General features: G+C 36.7%; 1 protein-coding gene and 2 pseudogenes across 9 annotated transcripts in view; all 3 read left to right on the top strand.

The window, feature by feature from the left end:
• NEGR1 (neuronal growth regulator 1) overlaps window positions 1-19,968 on the top strand; it is a 1,037,762-nt gene that overhangs the window by 35,563 nt on the left and 982,231 nt on the right. The window lies entirely within an intron of this gene.
• LOC147375601 (baculoviral IAP repeat-containing protein 2 pseudogene) lies at window positions 16,014-17,563 on the top strand (annotated as a pseudogene). Its single transcript, XR_015160238.1, has one exon. The product of XR_015160238.1 is annotated as a baculoviral IAP repeat-containing protein 2 pseudogene (transcript).
• LOC147375600 (baculoviral IAP repeat-containing protein 2 pseudogene) lies at window positions 17,295-18,013 on the top strand (annotated as a pseudogene).

The raw sequence follows: 19,968 nt of genomic DNA, 5'->3' as shown, positions 1-19,968 counted from the left end.
CATCCTGTAATATATATTTTAAATATGGATAATAAGGAACTCACATGTATATGTAAAAATTTTTCTACCACATGTTGTTACCAAAACAAAATAAAGCAAGAACATTGAATAAAATATATTATTAATGAGGAACATAGAATTAACTTGGGATCAGAGACTAAATATGGTGTACTGGAAAATCAGATTAAGAAGCTATACTTAGGTAAATCTGAAAGGATAAATCTAGCTTTCCCTATAAATCTCCTATTAACCTAAAACAAAGAGAATTTAATTTCCAATTCAAACTTAAAAACTTTGAGCAAACATATACTAATAACACAAATATATTTATCCAGACTTCACATAATACAGTAATTAATATACTTATTTTTAGAAATAGTGTGAAGTGACATAAAGCAATTCTATAAGTAATATAATATTTGAGATTCTTAATGCATATAATTAGACAATGAGAGTTAATATTTATACTGGATATAATCCAGTAAATTTATATACATAACAGACGTCATTTTTCTACATTGTTATAATTGTAGTCAAGTTGTGGTTTTGTTTTTGTACTTTTTTTTTGGAAAAATACTTAGTCATAGTAGCAAACGTACTTGGATAATAACACAGAAATGTGACTCTGACAGACTCAGCCCCCAAATCTGATAGTAAAAACAGACACATAAACCTTTCTTAACATTCTAGATTATTTCCTATTTAGCCCTCAGAATACCCATATGAGATAGATACTATTTTCCCCCATTAGATCAATATTAAAACTTATTCATATGCCTATCTAAGACTTACCCTTTAAAGAATTGAAGTAACATTTATATGGTTAGTGTTTGTAAGGACATGTTCAGTGATTTTAGTATACCTTTATGGTATACAAATAATTTGATATGATTTACATGGCCTATGAAGGAGATCAGCCCTGGGATTTCTTTGGAGGGAATGATGCTAAAGCTGAAACTCCAGTACTTTGGCCACCTCATGCGAAGAGTTGACTTATTGGAAAAGACTCTGATGCTGGGAGGGATTGGGGGCAGGAGGAGAAGGGGGCAACAGAGGATGAGATAGCTGGATGGCATCACTGACTCGATGGACGTGAGTCTGAGTGAACTTCGGGGGTTGGTGACGGACAGGGAGGCCTGGCGTGCTGCGATTCATGGGGTCGCAAAGAGTCGGACATGACTGAGCGACTGATCTGATCTGATCTGATCTGATTTTCATTAATACAACTGAATAATTCTATATCATTTTAAATATTATCAAAGTCACACAGAGATATATAACATGTTATTGAAAATTATTTTAAGATATAAAAATAATGAAAAATAAGGGCAAATGTTATTTATCAATACATTTAATCTTAATTTATAGTTCACTCATTTATCTGTTGTAATAGCATGATTTATATGAGTATTATTAGCATGACTTTCACTAATCATATTATATTAATGGTTTTCAAATGAAATATTAATATAAAGCTATCTTTGTCTTTCTGTCTTTCTAGACATATATTACTTTATAGAAACATAAAATTATATGCTGGGAACTTAATAACAATATGCTACAGGAATATTTACAGTTAAATTATTTAATTCGCTTCCAAGCAGAGCTAGTGCCCTCTTTATCTGTAGCTATAACTCTTTGCAGTTGTGTAAGGCATGTCAGAAATGAGACAGAGTTAGAATTTCAGCTTTATCATTTACTAATATAGTAACCTTGGCAATACAGTTAACCTGTCTATGCTTTGTTTTTTCTCATTACACAAATGGAAATAAAGTATTTCATAGCTTTGTGGTGGGGATTAAAGAATGTTATGTTGATCTACTAACATAATCTGACACATAAGTTCCTAATAAGTGTTAGCAGTTACTATTACTCAAATATATTTTATATAAAATTTCATGGGTAAATTATTAGCTCTTGGTATCAGAGATTACTAAACTGATTGAGACCCAATAAAAAGCTATTGAATGAATGAATGAAAGCTCTTACTTATCATTTAGATGTAAAATAAATCCAAAGATACTTACTTGAATAACTGTGTGCCACTCAGCCCTGGAGATAGCACAGAAAACAGGACAGATTTGATTTCTGACATCGTGGTACTTAAAATCTAATAAGGAAAATAAAGTGAAATATATACATATATGTTTATGTATTTGTATATAATATATTTCATTTTTGGCATATGACTATTGACCAATGCATTGTAGTTTAACATTTTCCATCACAAATCATACTTTTAGCACCTCAATTCATTTTAGTGCAACTAGAAACATGTGGAAATTGCTTGTTTTAAAATAAATAATATCAAGAAGTAAGACATTCAATTTGCAATTTACTTTGAATAATAAATATGTGACATATAAAGAATAATAACCTATGTAACATCAAGTATATGACAAAGTGATGGGAATTTCTGGTGGCTCAGTGGTGAAGAATCTGCCTGCAATGCGGGAGACCCAGGTTCAATCCCTAGGTGGGGAATATCCCCTGGAGAAGAGAATGGCTAGCCACCCTGGTATTCTTGCCTGGAGAATTCTGTGGATAGACGAGCCTGGTGGGCTACAGTACATGGGATCACAAAGAGTCAGACATGACTAAGAGACTAACAGAAACACACAGCATCGAGTGTAGTCCGTGATGCTGACAACATAATAAGTTCACCATTGTTTTATTTGTCATCACCTTGATATTAACGATGTACCTTATAAGCCACATCATTGTTTCTCTCATCCGCAGTTAACTTTTGAAAGGAAATACAAAATGATACTAATACAAATAAAAAGAGCCCTAACTATAAGAGCTCACTGCAGACAAAAATGTTTTATTCTTTAAGTAATAATTAATATCAACACAAATGCTTACTCTAATCTGAGTACTGTTCTGAGGGTTTTCCAGATGTTGTATCATCTTCATAAACCCTCACAATAACTCTCTTAAGTAGTTATTATAATTAAACACATTAATGGATAAAGAATTTAAAGTAAAATGAGGCTAAGTAATGTGTCCTCATTCAGAATCTGGTGATAGAGATAGAATTCAAGTCTTGCTCCAGAGTTTGAATTATTAACCACTTCTATGTCATACGGTCTGTATAATGGAGTTGTTTCATTTTGGATATTCTGGATGTATAGGATATTAGGATTCACTAAGTTTGGATTTAACTCCCTCCCCTTGATATCTTTTTCATTATTGTATTTAAAGACCTAAAATATGTAGAAGAGTAACACATGCAATGACACATTTCTAACTCTAAAATACAGGAAAAAAAAATCAAGATTGTTTAATAATATGCATTGGATAGATTTATCTTGCAAGTTTAAGGTTTATTATACTGATTAGTCCTCGCTGCTGCTGCTAAGTCACTCCGTCGTGTCCGACTCTGTGTGACCCCATAGACGGCAGCCCACCAGGCTCCCCCGTCCCTGGGATTCTCCAGGCAAGAACACTGGAGTGGGTTGCCATTTCCTTCTCCAATGCATGAAAGTGAAAAGTGAAAGTGAAGTCGCTCAATCCTGTTCAACTCTTAGCGACCCCATGGACTGCAGCCTACCAGGCTCCTCCATCCATGGGATTTTCCAGGCAAGAGTACTGGAGTGGGGTGCCATTGCTTTCTCCAACTGATTAGTCCTTACTCATTAATTATTCAGTAGTTCTATACAGATTATTAATCTAAAATCTAATGTCAAAATATATCTATGCTGTCATTTTATAAGTTTCTTTTTATGATGAGAGTGATTTTAAATTTGAATGATTTCTGAGTAAAGTAACAGCTCAAGAAAAAAAAAACTTAGGGGATTTAAACTGTCTAAAACACATGTGCTGTGTGCTAAGTCACTTTAGTCATGTCCGACTCTTTGAAATCCTATAGACTGTAGCCCACCAGGCTCTTCTGTCCATGGGGATTCTTTAGGCCAGAATACTGCAATGGGTTGCCATGCTTTCCTCAGGGGGATCTTCCCCACTGAGATATCAAACCCACATCTCTGTTGTCTCCTGCATTGGTGCGAGGGTTCTTTACCTTTAGTGCCACCTGGGAAGCCCACACACATGCTCTAGCACTCTTATGTGATTGTGCAGATATTGCCTGCTGATTATAACCCAAGGCACAGCTTCAGACTTGTAACACATTTTGGCAGCCTCTAGGCACTGGCCCTAGAATGTAACAAGAAAAGTATTTGTGTGCTCTGTTTCAAACTTTGTAGAAGATAAGAAGTTTTACCACATTCTCAGAGTTCAAAAGAAGTGAGAACTTTAGAACAAATATATATATATATATATATATATATATATATATGTTATATATATAGGTTATAAACATATACATTTGTTATATATATATAACAAATATATATATATATATATATATTTGTTCTAAAGTTCTCACATAGAATTAATTAATCAGTGCTGAATTAGCCTACTTACAACTTTGGTAGAAAAGGAAAATGGGTATCTGAAGATCTGGGTTCTGGTCCTATTTGTGATTTGAATTACACAAGAGAAGACTCTACATAAGGACATCACCAGATGGTCAACACCGAAATCAGATTGATTATATTCTTTGCAGCCAAGGATGGAGAAGCTCTATACAGTCAGCAAAAACAAGACTGGGAGCTGACTGTGGCTCAGATCATAAACTCCTTATTGCCAAATTCAAACTTAAATTGAAGAAAGTAGGGAAAACCACTAGACCATTCAGGTATGACCTAAATCAAATCCCTTATGATTATACAGTGGAATTGAGAAATAGATTTAAGGGACTAGATCTGATAGACAGAGTGCCTGATGAACAATGGACTGAGGTTCGTGACATTGTATAGGAGACAGGAATCAAGACCATCCCCATGGAAAAAAAAATGCAATAAAGCAAAATGGCTGTCTGGGGAGACCTTACAAATAGTTGTGAAAAGAAGAGAAGCAAAAAGCAAAGGAGAAAAGGAAAGATGTAAGCATCTGAATGCAGAGTTCCAAAGAATAGCAAGAAGAGATAAGAAAGCCTTCCTCAGCAATCAATGCAAATAAATAGAGGAAAACAACAGAATGGGAAAGACTAGAGATCTCTTCAAGAAACTTACAGATACCAAGGGAACATTTCATGCAAAGATGGGCTCGATAAAGGACAGAAATGGTGTGGACCTAACAGAAGCAGAAGATATTTAGAAGAGGTGGCAAGAATACACAGAAGAACTGCACAAAAAAAGATCTTCACAACCAAGATAATCATGATGGTGTGATCACTCACCTAGAGCCAGACATCCTGAAATGTGAAGTCAAGTGGCCTTAGAAAGCATCACTATGAACAAAGCTAGTGGAGGTGATGGAATTCCAGTTGACCTATTTCAAATCCTGAAAGATGAAGCTGTGAAAGTGCTTGACTCAATATGCCAGCAAATTTGGAAAACTCAGCAGTGGCCACAGGAAAAGGTCAGTTTTCATTCCAATCCGAAAGAAAGGCAACGCCAAAGAATGCTCAACTACGGAACAATTGCACTCATCTTACATGCTAGTAAATAATGCTCAAAATTCTCCAAGCCAGGCTCCAGCAGTACATGAATCGTGAAATTTTAGATGTTGAAGCTGGTTCTAGTAAAGGCAGAGGAACCTGAGACCAAATTGCCAACATCTGCTGGATCATCAAAAAAGCAAGAGAGTTCCAGAAAAGCATCTATTTCTGCTTTATTGACTATGACAAAGCCTTTGACTGTGTGGATCACAATAAACTGTGGAAAATTCTGAAAGAGATGAATACCAGACCACCTGACCTGCCTCTGGAGAAACCTATATGCAGGTCAGGAAGCAACACTTACAACTGGACATGGAACAACAGACTGGTTCCAAATAGGAAAAGGAGTATGTCAAGGCTGTATATTGTCACCCTGCTTATTTAACTTATAAGCAGAGTACATCATGAGAAATGCTGGGCTGGATGAAGCACAAGCTGGAATCAAGATTGCCGGGAGAAATATCAGTAACCTCAGATATGCAGATGACACCATGCTTATGGCAGAAAGTGAAGAGGAATTAAAGAGCCTCTTGATGAAAGTGAAAGTAGAGAGTGAAAAAGTTGGCTTAAAGCCCAACGTTCAGAAAACGAAGATCATGGCATCTAGTCCCATCACTTCATGGGAAATAGATGGGGAAACAGTGGAAACAGTGTCAGACTTTATTTTTTTGAGCTCCAGAATCACTGAAGATGGAGATTGCATCCATGAAATTAAAAGACGCTTACTCCTTGGAAGGAAAGTTATGACCAACCTAGATAGCATATTCAAAAGTAGAGACATTGCCAACAAAAGTCCGTCTAGTCAAGGCTATGGTTTTTTCTGTGGTCAGGTATGGATGTGAGAGTTGTACTGTGAAGAAAGCTGAGCCCTGAAGAATTAATGCTTTTGAACTGTGGTGTTGGAGAAAACTCTTGAGAGTCCCTTGGACTGCAAGGAGATCCAACCAGTCCATTCTAAAGGAGATCAGCCCTGGGATTTCTTTGGAGGGAATGATGCTGAAGCTGAAACTCCAGTACTTTGGCCACCTCATGTGAAGAGCTGATTCATTGGAAAAGACTCTGATGCTGGGAGGGATTGGGGGCAGGAGGACAAGGGGATGACAGAGGATGAGATGGCTGGATGGTATCACTGACTCGATGGATGTGAGTCTGAGTGAACTCCGGGAGTTGGTGATGGACAGGGAGGCCTGGTGTGCTGCAGTTCATGGGGTCGAAAAGAGTTGGACACAGCTGAGCGACTGAACTGAACTGAACTGAATTCATTTAATCTCTAGGACTAATTTTTTTTTCTTCTTTTAAAGAAAGGAAATCCTCATTTATAGAGCTATATTCAGAATGACTGTATAAGTATAGCAACAAATACTAGTTTCTAAAACAAAATATCATGTTTTAGACATTTTATTATATTAAAAAAATCAAATATCTCTATAAAATTACCATGTTCAGTTTCCGTTTCCATTCTTCCCATATAGAATTTATGTATATTATGGTGGGAAACAGTCAGACTTTTCTTATTAGATGTTTTGTTTCTTTTACTAACTGAAAACTAAAGTTAGTTATAACCTTTTTTTTTTGATATTCCTTTGGAGAACAAAATAGTGGAAGATAATAGGGCAATTTTTAGGTAAATTCTCTTCCTAATTCTAATATTTCCTCCTTTAATACATTTTTATTATTTGAGGAACTTTGCATTTCTGTGGAATGAATTTTTATTGCTTCACTTTAGATTGCCTTTGCAGACTTCAGTTTCAGAGCAGTGTTTGGCTACTCAAAACAATAGAAATTTATGTGAGCAACATAAGTAAAATAAAAATAAACTGGTCAATGAATCATTATGTTGAAAACTTAAAAGATTGTTTATCTCTAAAGCTTTGAGCTTCCCTGGTGGTTCAGAGGGTAAAGCGTCTCCCTGCAATGCGGGAGACCCAGGTTCGATCCCTGGGTCAGGAAGATCCCCTGGAGAAGGAAATGGGAACCTACTGCAGTATTCTGGTCTGGAGAATCCGATGGACAGAGGAGCCTGGTAGGCTGCAGTCCACAGGGTCTCAAAGAGTCGGACACAACTGAGCGACTTCACTCACTTTCACTTTTTCTAAACTCAAGCTAAACAGAAAAGTACAGACAAAATAAGATCAGAATAATGTCTGACTTTCCTGAGTGCAGAGAGTTGATTGCTTTCATTTGCAGTTTGTTTTACTTTAGGATGGGCTTCCCAGGTGGTGCTAGAAGTAAAGAACCTGCTTGTCAGTGCAAGAGATGTAAGAGACACAAGTTCAATCTTTGAGCAGGAAGATCTGCTGGTGGAGGGCACAGCAACCCACTCTAGTATTCTTGCCTGGAGAATCCCACAGAGGAGTCTGGAAGGCTACGGTCCATATGGTCGCAAAGAGTCGGACAGGACTGAAGCAACTTAACATGCTTGGGATAAAATTTTGTTGATCCTGGAAAAGGAACAAAGATTAGGAATACATTCTCCTCCTGTCAGAATTGAGTTTCCATACATAATAATGATTGGCTGACATTGTCATCTGTCACTTTTTCTTTGCCTTTTATCTTAGTTGAGAAATAGGATAATCTTTTTGGAAAAGCCGTTTCCTAGATCTGAAAGACCATGTGAGGTAAGATTTCTCACAGTGGTTTTGAATGCTTCATAATGTAAAAGTGATGCTCATGAACAACATCATGAAGGAGAATGCAATGCAAACCTTTTAGGGTAGATATCTTACTGCGAAATGCCTTTTTTTTCTATAACTCAATCTGAAATGATTGCTAGGCTCTGTGATGTGAAGTACACTGGATAGTGGTTCTGCTCCACAGGTTTTATCCTATCCAATTTCAGTACTTTATATTTCTCTTATTCACTCTTTGCATTTTGTGTAAGTTTGGGGAAGACAAGTACCTTACTGGTTTGTACCAAAATGAGGCTATTTTTGAAGCGTGTATGAAGGAAGAAACACTGAAGCCCATGAATCATTATTCCCGATTAAATGCAGAAGTCTCTATCCTAAGTCACATTGCTGCATCTCCAGTGACAAGTGGAAGGTGACATCAGTGTCTCAGGAGCACCATACTGACATTCTCGAGTCACATATAGCTCGATTTTCATTGTGGTCCCCGAGTGTTGTGTCCTTGTAGAGACTATTTTAAAAAAATTCCATCAGCCTAGCACATAGCAGGTAATAAGCAAATATTTACCGAATCAATTTGATATGGATATTTTGCATGGTTTAAAGAGTACACTGTAAAATTAAGGGATGGTTTAAACTTTACATGTATTTTAATGATCATTTATTTAAGTATATTTTAATTGTTTGCATGTCTGTCTCTCCTACTAGAAGCTGAGATTCTTAAGGGCAGGAACCATATGCTATCCTTCTTAGTACTGTTAACATTTACCACAGTACCAAAGAAATGGATGCTGTATGATGAAGGAAGGAGGAAGTTATGAGGGTTATAAGGTCTCTTATAGAGACCTTACTGAATGGGTTGCATAGTAAAGCTAATGATTTGACATTTGTCAGAGCAACTAATGGAAATTAACCAGCTGTTGATTTGTATAATACTTTGGCCACCTGATGTAAACAGCCAGTTCATTAGAAAAGACCCTGATACTGGGAAAGATGGAAGGCAAAAGGAGAAGAGGGCAGCAGAGGATGAGATGGTTAGATAGCATCACCGACTCAATGGACATGAACTTGGGCAAACTCAGAGAGATTGTGAGGGACAGGCAGGCCTGGGGTGCTGCAGTTCATGGGGTCACAAAGAGTCAGACATGATTTAGCACCTGAATAACAGATTTGTAGACATTTAAATAACAAATAACTAATTTTAGGTAGGAAACAAAAAATGAAACACGGTCTTCAAGTTGAAGAGAAGGAAGTCAGGAGAACAATTATTGAGTACCTGCTGTGTACTGGAACTTTACTAAATTATCTCATTTACTGCTTAGAGCAACACCACATGAGGAAGTTATTGCCTCCACTGCACATATGTATTATTTATATGTAACTCGCCTAAGTCCATGTGGATAATGGATATCAAAACCAAAATGAGAACATACATCTCTAGGTCTTACAAATTTCTGTACACCACTCAGTTTCCCTAATAAAATTCTCTGGAAAGAAAGGGTTTAGCATAAGAAAGTTGCAGATAGTTCTCTTTCACACTTTCAATAATTGGAAACTGAGTAACAATGCCTTCCATTTTATAATATTCTTGATATATACAAATCAACAGTTTTAGTCTGATTTATATCTAATTGATATTGATTTTCAATTCTCTGGTTTAAGAGTCCTCATCAGGTCACTGCACCTGTAAACAAGTCATCACATGTAGTAGAGCAGCTCAGTATTTAGAGGAAGCTTGAATCCCATAGAAAACTATGAAAATCACACTTATTTTAAAAAGTTTTTACAATTCTGAAATTTACTTTGGTTTTCATATGTGAGTCTTATCTGTGAAAAATTAAGATGTATGTTACTACTTTTTAAAAACAATCATATATGACTTATATTGGAGTAGGAAATGGTAACCCACTTCATTATTCTTGCCTGGAAAATTCCATGGACAGATGAGCCCAGTGGCTTATAGTCCATGGGGTTGCAAAGAGGCATACACGACAGAGCACACAAGCATGATACCAATGGTTTTTTAATGCAAAAATACTTTCGTTACTAGTGTGGCACAGGACTCAGATGAATCTATATGTTGATATGACCATCCCCAATTTTAACCTTCATAATTTGGTGAAAACACTATAAAAATTTATGTAAGATGATACATTAAATAATAAAGAAAATATGAATATTTAACGTTGAAATTTTGCATTTTCTAATTAAAACCGGGAATGTATGTTTTATTAGAAAAATCAGCATAGTATAGAAAATATTTTTTTCCTCTCCTGATCAAACTGAAACTAAAATAAGAACAGTATATTATAACCCTGGGTTAGAATCCTCAACTGCATAAAAGATAGTTCACTTGAGTCTTAATAGCTCTTTCTTCATAACAGAAATCTCTGTAGATTATTTTGTACATTTAAACTAAAACTGTACTCTGAAATATTAGAAAAATGAATCTTAACATATTAGAAAATGCCCAGGAAAACTGAAAGTGACTTGTTCAGACTTCCGAGGATCGCAGTGGAAAGAGAACCCAAAGATAAACTTGTTAATACCCTTTTGCCCTCTCATTCCTGTTATAGCATAGAGTGCACCTTTTCAGAGAGAAGTATTCCATAATCAATAATTAATATTGAAATGATAAAATCACAATTACATGTATGACTGAATACACAAAGGATAACCAATTATTGATCAGATATTAGCATAGGTATTTTAAATTGTATTTAGTTCAAAGTCTTCACATTTATTTTTTTAGATCTCCATAATCTCACTTTAAAAGATTAACCTTCATAAATATGTTTTGCTTAAGATTATTACCAGTTCTTAGTTGTCTCAACACATAATTAATCATGTTACTTTGTGCACAGAACCTACAGTGGCTTCCTCTTATCAATGAAGTTAATAGAGGACTTGTCAGAACTCACCTTATTCACCTCTCTCATTATTTTTTATTTTCTATTATCAAAAAGTAACTTTGCTATGCAAAGTACCATACTTCTCACCTTCAGGTCTCACTCATTTTTTGTTCCTTCTTCCTAAAAATAAAAAATAGTTCTATTTTATTCATGGTTAATACTTCATAATTTAAAAAAAATACTTTTACAAATCTAATTGTATTTTTGTATCTCCTTGCTACCCTCCCATTGTGTCTTCAAAGACATACCAGCCTTCACAGACACTCAGTATTCTACCACAGTATATGTTGATACACCCCCCAAATGGCTACACGTTCTCATTTCTGTGCCTTAGCTCAGTTTTCTGCTGAAATCTCTAGTGATATCTTTCTCCTTCTATCATTTCTCTGTTCTCTTCATATTCAATGCATTATCTCCCTCTCTCTCTGTTTTTTTTTTTTTTTGTTTGTTTGCTTGTTTGTTTTTTTTATTTTTAGGCATGCAGAATCTTAGTTCCCTGACCAGGGATCCAAACTTGCAGTAGAAGTATGGCCTCTTAACCTCTGGACTGCCAAGGAAGTCCTCAAATTCTTCTAGGCCAGAAAGAAACACAGTTTCCTTTGTAAAAAATTTCCTGCTCAAAGCTGCCATAACAGATTGCTGCTGCCGCTACTGCTGCTAAGTTACTTCAGTAGTGTCCGACTCTGTGCGACCCCATAGACGGCAGCCCACTAGTCTCCTCTGTCCCTGGGATTCTTCAGGCAAGAATACTGAAGTGGGTTGCCGTTTCCTTCTCCAATGCATGAAAGTGAAAAGACTCCCTCCTCAAAACTATCTCAGTTTTTATATTTTACTTTTAATAGGGGCTGCATCTTGATATCTACTCAAGTAAGTGCCAGCATCTTTTTGTAGATTTTTAATTCCTTAAGGATGGAAGTTACATTACATTTCTCTATACCTCAGTATACCTACATTATTCTGTATGTAGTCAGATTATAAATGCTTATTAAAATTTGGTTAAAACCAACGTGTGACAAAGATATGTTTACTTTGTAACTATCTGGATTGAGAAATGAGAAGCTGGCTATTTTTCAAGACATTACCGTGCACACCTTTTAGTTCACTTTGATCTTCCTGCCTTTCAGATGCCTCATGTCCATCTGTTGTTTTCTTAGAGGGCACAAAAAATAGACTCTGAGGAGATTAGATAACTTCATACTCATGTGGTTAACAGGATGATATTCGTAGATATATAAGGATGAATAATAGTCTATAGTGTTTACTCATCTCCTTTCTCCTTGCTTTGTCCTGTCCAGCTCCACAGAATGGACTGTATATTATTTATCATTTCATATATACAAAAAAAAACTTGATAAAAATTAAGGCAACAATAACAACAAGCACACACACACAAAAAAACACGATTGAAATTATTTTCTGTTACTTTGAGGGAAAAAGTATTACTTAACAGTCTATCCCAGCACATGCTTTTATGGACATTGTTTCTCAAGGCCAGGCTGTAACGCAATTAGGATCATGGTAATAGTTGGGAACACAGCTCTCTAAAGAGACTTTTCTGTCTCACCTTTTCTCAAAGCAAGCCAACTATCCTTACTTGAATGGATTAAAATGTAGCATAAACATGGCTCAGGCTTCCTTGGTGGCTCTGTTGGTAAAAAAATCTATCTGCAATGCAGGAGACACGGGTTCCATCCCTGGGTCAGCAAGATCCCCCAGAAAAGTAAATGGGCATCCACTCCAGTATTCTTGTCTGAGAAATCCCATGGACAGAGGAGCCTCGCGGGCTACAGTCCATGGGGTCACCAGAGTTGGACACGACATAGTGACTAAACTACCACCATCACCATGGACATGGTTCATGTGCTTGAAACTTGAAACTTGTTAAAGTGTAAACTCTAAGGCCACTGTAAGAGATCTTGTAAGCATGTCCTGTTTGTAGTTTTTTAAATGCCCATCTTCCATATGATCCAGATGCAGGCAGTTTATGAACCAGTGTTAATTACTAGATTCCTTCTGAATCTGTTTGAAGGAGTCTGTGTATTAGTGAATCATATGAGGACCTTACCAAACTTATGCTATAAAAGACCAAAACCTTACTTCCTTTACAAAGCTCTACTTTATTTATTCCTTCATTCCTTTTAGTTCCCATTCTTCATAAACATTAATTAACAACCATCTATGTCCAGAAGATCATATGATTCATGTAACCTGACTCCTGGTCTCTGGTTCTTCATAGTACATGTGAAGCACACAAATTAAAAACAAAAATTATTACAATGTTGTATATTCTGAAATAGATATGAAATCGTTTGGAAGAAACATGATAAATTCTGTCAAGGTAAACAAGCTCTCACATAACATCAATAATTGTAAACAAAATAATAATTGCAAACACTTAAGTAGTGCTTACTATAGTTGTAAGTTCTTTTCCTATGGTAGCTCACATAATCTTCCAAACAATCCTGAGATAGGAACTACCATTATCCTCATGTTAAAGGAGAGGAATGAAAAGCAAAATGAGGTTATTTACTTGTTGCAGATCTTGAATAGTACAGCAAGGACTCACATCCAAGTAATCTTGACTCATAACTTGTTCTCTTGATCAAAAAGAATTTACGGTGGAGTCTATATTTTAGTAGATAGTAAAGGGAAAGAAAAATCATTTCACAAAAGGAAAGGAAGATAGAAAGGGAAATGTGATAAGAAGCTATGGGAATTGTTGGCAGGGAAGTCTTCAAGAGTTTGTTTGAAGGAATGGATATGTAATTGATAAAATACAGTGACAGTCTAGCTCTTTCTTCTGTGTCCCTGTTCTCCTTGGTGGTTTCTCTAGGCAACAAGTTTCATGCATTTGTTAATCATAAACTCACTTTGTTATTCTGGATAGAGTTTGTATCTCTGATATAAACCCTCTTGGTCACCTTTGGAATTATACCATGACCATTAGTGAAAGTGAAAGTCACTCAGTCGTGTCCAACTCTGTGACCCCAGGACTATAAAACAGTCCATGGAATTCTCCAGGCCAGAATACTGGAGTGGCTAGCCTTTCCCTTCTCCAGGGGGACCTTCCCAACCACGGGATCAAACCCAGGTCTCCCGCATTGCAGGCAGATTCTTTACCAACTGAGCCACAAGGGAAGCCCAAGAATACTGTAGTGGGTAGCTTATCCCTTTTTCAGCAGATCTTCCTGACCCAGAAATCAAACTGGGGTCTCCTGCATTGCAGGCAGATTCTTTACTAACTGAGCTATCAGGGAAGCCCCTTACCATGACCATTAGAGATTACAACAAAAAACTTTTAGAAATACTAATGATTATTAGCAAAGTGGACATCTTATTAGAATAGTTTAATGTTGTATACTTATGAACAACCTAATGTTGACCCCAAAAGTTATATTGAATTTTAAATGACAATATGTAGTTCGAGGATCAGTATTATTTCATAAAATTCACTACTTGGGAGACTAAAACAAGAGACTTATTATTAAGTTTTGGATGACAGGAAATTGGACACAGTTGATGGAATCTTGGATACCATGAGATTAGAATTCAAATTAACTTTGACAAATTAGAGAAATAATGAATAAGACCAATTCAGTACTTTGGGTTTATAAGACAAAAAGATGGAGTCTGTCTAAGGGAAATATTTTAGAAAGAAATCTGAAATTCAAGGACTAGCTAAAGGCCATTTTTTCTTTGTTTATATTAATTCAACAAGTCTATGTTTTTGTTTGTAACGAAGAACACCATAATTGATTTCTCTATTAGATAACTTGTGAAATGCATTTGAAACATATCTGGGATTACCTTATATTAGCAAATCAGTTTTTAGAAACAGAGTTATACAGATAGCTTCATGAGTGTTATTTGTACCAATCAGCACTATAGGTTTTTGAAAGTTAGGTATTAGATATAAATAATTTTTGAAATCAGATGTATCTTTAAGCTAAAGAGAATTTGCAAGGGATATAGGTAATTCTATCCTTAAAGAGCAGATTTTAACTTTTAATTTGAACTTTGGACTGCTTGCTTTGCTAGAATTAGTTTGATTCATGTGATATCAAATGATTCATGTAATATTTCCAGAAGTGAAATCTGCAATGTATCTTACTCAATGTGGTTATTTAAACAGTTAAGTCCTCTGCAATCAAAGAACTCCCACTGAACTAGTGATTGTCTATACTATATATTCTACTGAGCAAATGTGTAAAGATCATGTGAATTGATTGTTCATTTTTCTAACTTCTTAAAGGGAATGACTAGAAAAATTACACAGTGTACAATTTATTGTACAAAATCTGCTTTTTGATAAAAGCAGAATGTCTTAGAAAAATGTGGAATTTAGAAATGTAATTTGCATTACATTTTGGAACAGATTTTCTTATTTGGGAAAATGTCTTTGAAATCAGATGTGAAAGTGAAGTCGCTCAGTCGTGTCCGACTCTGCGACACCATGGGCTTCTCCATCCATGGGATTTCCCAGGCAAGAATACTGGAGTGGGTTGTCGTTTCCTTCTCCAGGAGATATTCCCAACCCAGGGATTGAACCCAGGTCTGCCTCATAAAGTAGACAGACGCTTTACTGTCTGAGCCACCAGGGAAGTCCTGGTGAAATCAGAAGCTGAATTTAATTCTCTATACGAATTTTCATTTACAGGCATTTTAGAATACATTAAAAACTGTGATCATTAGGTCTCTTTAAAAATCAACGGAAAAAAAAAACCCAAATAAAATGATATATTGATTAACATGAATATAACACTAAAGGAGTTAACAATTAGTTTAAGTGTATCTTTCATACTATAATTTTACATGTTTCAGACTTTAGCATTGCTTTTGTGATAAAGATTAAAAATTCTCAATTGATATATGTTACCTTTGTGGAGATTTGGATCATTTATTTTGGAAAAATATGAAATTTATATAATTCTGACCTATTTAAAGATATTACATAATAGAGTTGTCTCTTGATAACTAAACTGACGTTTACAATTAAAATGTTGATTGACATATGTTCACATCTCTGTGTAATTATCTAACTATAAACTAAAAATATCAGTAAGAGCTAATACTATAGATTCCAGGATCATCTTGCTTAAGCATTACTATAGCACATGTGTGTGTGTTAGTCGCTCAGTTGTGTCCAACTCTTTGTGACCCTGTGGACTGTAGCTCACCAGGCTCTTCGGTCCATGGAATTCTCCAAGAATAATGCTGGAGTGAGTCACCATTCCTTTCTCCAGGGGGATTTCCCGACCCAGGGATCAAACTCGGGTCTCCCACATTACTGCAGATTCTTTACTGTTTGAGCCACCAGGGAAGCCCACTGTATCATGAGTGATATTATTCATGTCAAAACTCTATGGGCATGAGTGATATTATTCATGTCAAAATTCTATGGGCAGAAGAAAAAGTTCATGTAAAGGATTTTAGCTGTCAAAAGTAAAATCACTCATGTACAAAACTACCTCCCAAAGATTTGTCCCTTGTATCGAAAAATTTAGAGTGTGATGGAAGATAGCACAATCTTGTCAAATTGGACAATTGGCAACAAACAAGAAATGACATATGACTTTTCATATGAACTGTACCGAGTCTTGATATTCAGCTGCATATTCAGTATACATATTCAGCTTTTCCCACCGATGTTCCTGTCTCAGGAAGGAGTCTTGCTCATGCTGGTTTTTTATTACACTGGTGTGAATAACAAGGTCAAATGCTTCTGTTGTAGCCTGATGCTGGATAACTGGAAATAAGGAGAAAATCCTATTGAGAAGCATAAGCAACTGTATCCTAGCTGTAGCTTTATTCAGAGTTTCTGTTACTAATCTGCAATCCACTTCTAAAAATGCTTCTCCAATGAGAAACAGCTTTATTCATTCATTATCATCCACTTTGGAACATAGTAGCTCATTCAGTGGTTCTTCTTCCAGCCTTTCACCAAACCCTATTACTTCTAGAGCAGTTGAAGACTTTTACCCATTGAGGACTAACTCCTACAGTTATGCCATGACTACTGAAGAAGCGAGATTTCTTACTTACCACATGTGGCCATTAACCTTTCTGTCACCATCAGAATTAGTAACAGCTGGCTTTTATTACATATTGGAGAAGGAAATGGCAAGCCACTCTAGTGTTCTTGCCTAGAGAATCCCAGGGACGGGGGAGCCTGATGGGCTGCCATCTATGGGGTCGCACAAAGTCAGACACGACTGAAGTGACTTAGCAGCAGCAGCAGCAGGCTTTTATTACATAGGACCTGGAGACAGGGTAGCCTGTTTTGCCTACCTGTTTTGTGGTGAGATGCTAAATAACTGGAAACCAAAGGATGATGTTATGCTAGAGCACTGGAGACTTTTCCCCAACTGTCCATTTTTGGAAATTCTCTGGAAATGCAGAGGTTCAGCATTTAAAATTTGATCATGCAGACACATGCAGCGTGACTGAGAACATTTACGTGCTGGCCATTGACTGTACCAGTTCAGCCTTGCAAGTGCTGGTTTCTATCATGTAGGTCGTAATGATGATGTCAAGTACTTTTGTTGTGATGGTGGCTTAAGATGTTGGAAATCTGGAGATAACCCATGGGTAGAACACTCTAAGTGTTTTCCAAGGTATGAGTTTTTGATATGCTTGAAAGAGCAGCGATGAGATTCAAGTTAGATAACTTCATCTTCTGAACAGCTATTGTCAACTTCAAATACTCCTGGAGTTGAAAATGCTCATCCACCAATTGTTCATTTTGGACCAGGAGAAAGTTCTTCAGATGATGTAGTCATGATGAATATACCTGTGGTTAAACCTGCCTTGGAAATGGGCTTTAGTAGAAGACTGGTAAAGAGGACCAGTTTTAGAGTTCAGAGTAGGATCCTAAAAACCGGATGAAGTTAAAAACAGTTAATGATATTGTATCAGGACTTCTTATTGCTGAAGATGAAAAAAGAGAAGAAGAAAAAGAGGAAGAGAATTAAAGACAAACCGAAGAAATAGCATCAGATGATTTGTCATTCAGTTCAGTTCAGTTCAGTCACTCAGTTGTGTCCGACTCTTTGCGACCCCATGAATCACAGCACGCGAGGGCTCCCTGTCCATCACCAACTCCCGGAGCTCACTCAAACTCATGTCCATTAAGTTAGTGATGATATCCAGCCATCTCATCCTCTGCCGTCGCCTTCTCTTCCTGCCCCCAATCCCTCTGAGCATCAGCGTCTTTTTGAATGAGTCAACTCTTCACATGAAGTGGCCAAAGTATTGGAGTTTCAGCTTCAGCATTAGTCCTTCCAATGAACACCCAGGACTAATCTCTTTTAGGATGGACTGGTTGGATCTCCTTGCAGTCCAAAGGACTCTCAAGAGTCTTCTCCAACACCACAGTTCAAAAGCATCAATTCTTCAGTTCTCAGCTTTCTTCAGAGTCCACCTCTCACATCCATACATAACTACTGGAAAAACCATAGTCTTGACTAGACTGACCTTTGTTGGCAAAGTAATATCTCTGTTTTTGAATATGCTATCTAGGTTGGTCATAACTTTCCTTCCAAGGAGTAAGCGTCTCTTAATTTCATGGCTGCAATCAACATCTGCAGTGATTCTGGAGCCCAAAATAATAAAGTCTGACACTGTTTCCACTGTTTCCCCATTTATCTGCCATGAAGTGATGGGACTAGATGCCATGATCTTAGTTTTCTGAATGTTGAGATTTAAGCCAACTTTTTCACTCTCTTCTTTCGCTTTCATCAAGAGGCTCTTTAATTCCTCTTCACTTTCTGCCATAAGGGTGGTGTCATCTGCATATCTGAGGTTATTGATATTTCTCCTGGCAATCTTGATTCCAGCCGTGCTTCATCCAGGCCAGCGTTTCTCATGATGTACTCTGCATACAATTTAAATAAGCAGGGTGACAATATACAGCCTTGACGTACTCTTTTTCCTATTTGGAACCACTCTGTTGTTCCATGTTCAGTTCTAACTGTTGCTTTCTGACCTGCATATAGGTTTCTCCAGAGGCAGGTCAGGTGGTCTGGTGTTCCCATCTCTTTCAGAATTTTCCACAGTTTATTGTGGTCCACACAGTCAAAGCCTTTGGCATAGTCAATACAGCGGAAATAGATGTTTTTCTGGAACTCACTTGCTTTTTCAATGATCCAGCAGATGTTGTCAATTTGATCTCTGGTTCCTCTGCCTTTGCTAAAACCAGCTTGAACATCTGGAAGTTCAGGATTCACGTACTACTGAAGACTGGCTTTCAGAATTTTGAGCATTACTTTACTAGCATGTGAGATGAGTACAATTTGTGCAGTAGTTTGAACATTCTTTGGCATTGCCTTTCTTTGGGATTGGAATGAAAACTGACCTTTTCCAGTCCTGTGGCCACTGCTGAGTTTTTCAAATTTACTGGAATATTGAGTGCAGCACTTTCACAGCATCATCTTTCAGGATTTGAAATAGCTCAATTGGAATTCGATCACCTCCACTAGCTTTGTTTGTAGTGATGATTTCTAAGGCCCACTCGACTTCACTTCCAAGATGTCTGGCTCTAGCTGAGTGATCACACCATCGTGATTATCTTGGTTGTGAAGCTCTTTTTTGTACGGTTCTTCTGTGTATTCTTGCCACCTCTTCTTAATATTTTCTGCTTCTGTTAGGTCCATACCATTTCTGTCCTTTATTGAGCCCATCTTTGCATGAAATATTCCCTTGGTATCTCTCATTTTCTTGAAGATATCTCGAGTCTTTACCATTCTCTTGTTTTCCTGTATTTCTCTGCATTAATCGCTGAGGAAGGCTTTCTTATCTCTCCTTGCTATTCTTTGGAACTCTGCATTCAAATGAGTGTATCTTTCCTTTTCTCCTTTGCTTTCACTTCTCTTCTTTTCACAGCTATTTGTAAGGCCTCCCCAGACAGCCATTTTGCTTCTTTGCATTT

This window comes from Bos grunniens, chromosome 3 (assembly GCF_055505025.1).
Source record: "Bos grunniens cultivar Pamir isolate PY7600 chromosome 3, Bosgru_T2T1.0, whole genome shotgun sequence".
Taxonomy (NCBI): domain Eukaryota; kingdom Metazoa; phylum Chordata; class Mammalia; order Artiodactyla; family Bovidae; genus Bos; species Bos grunniens.
Note: the sequence above shows the minus strand (reverse complement) of the source record. Positions and strands in the feature narration are given on the sequence as shown.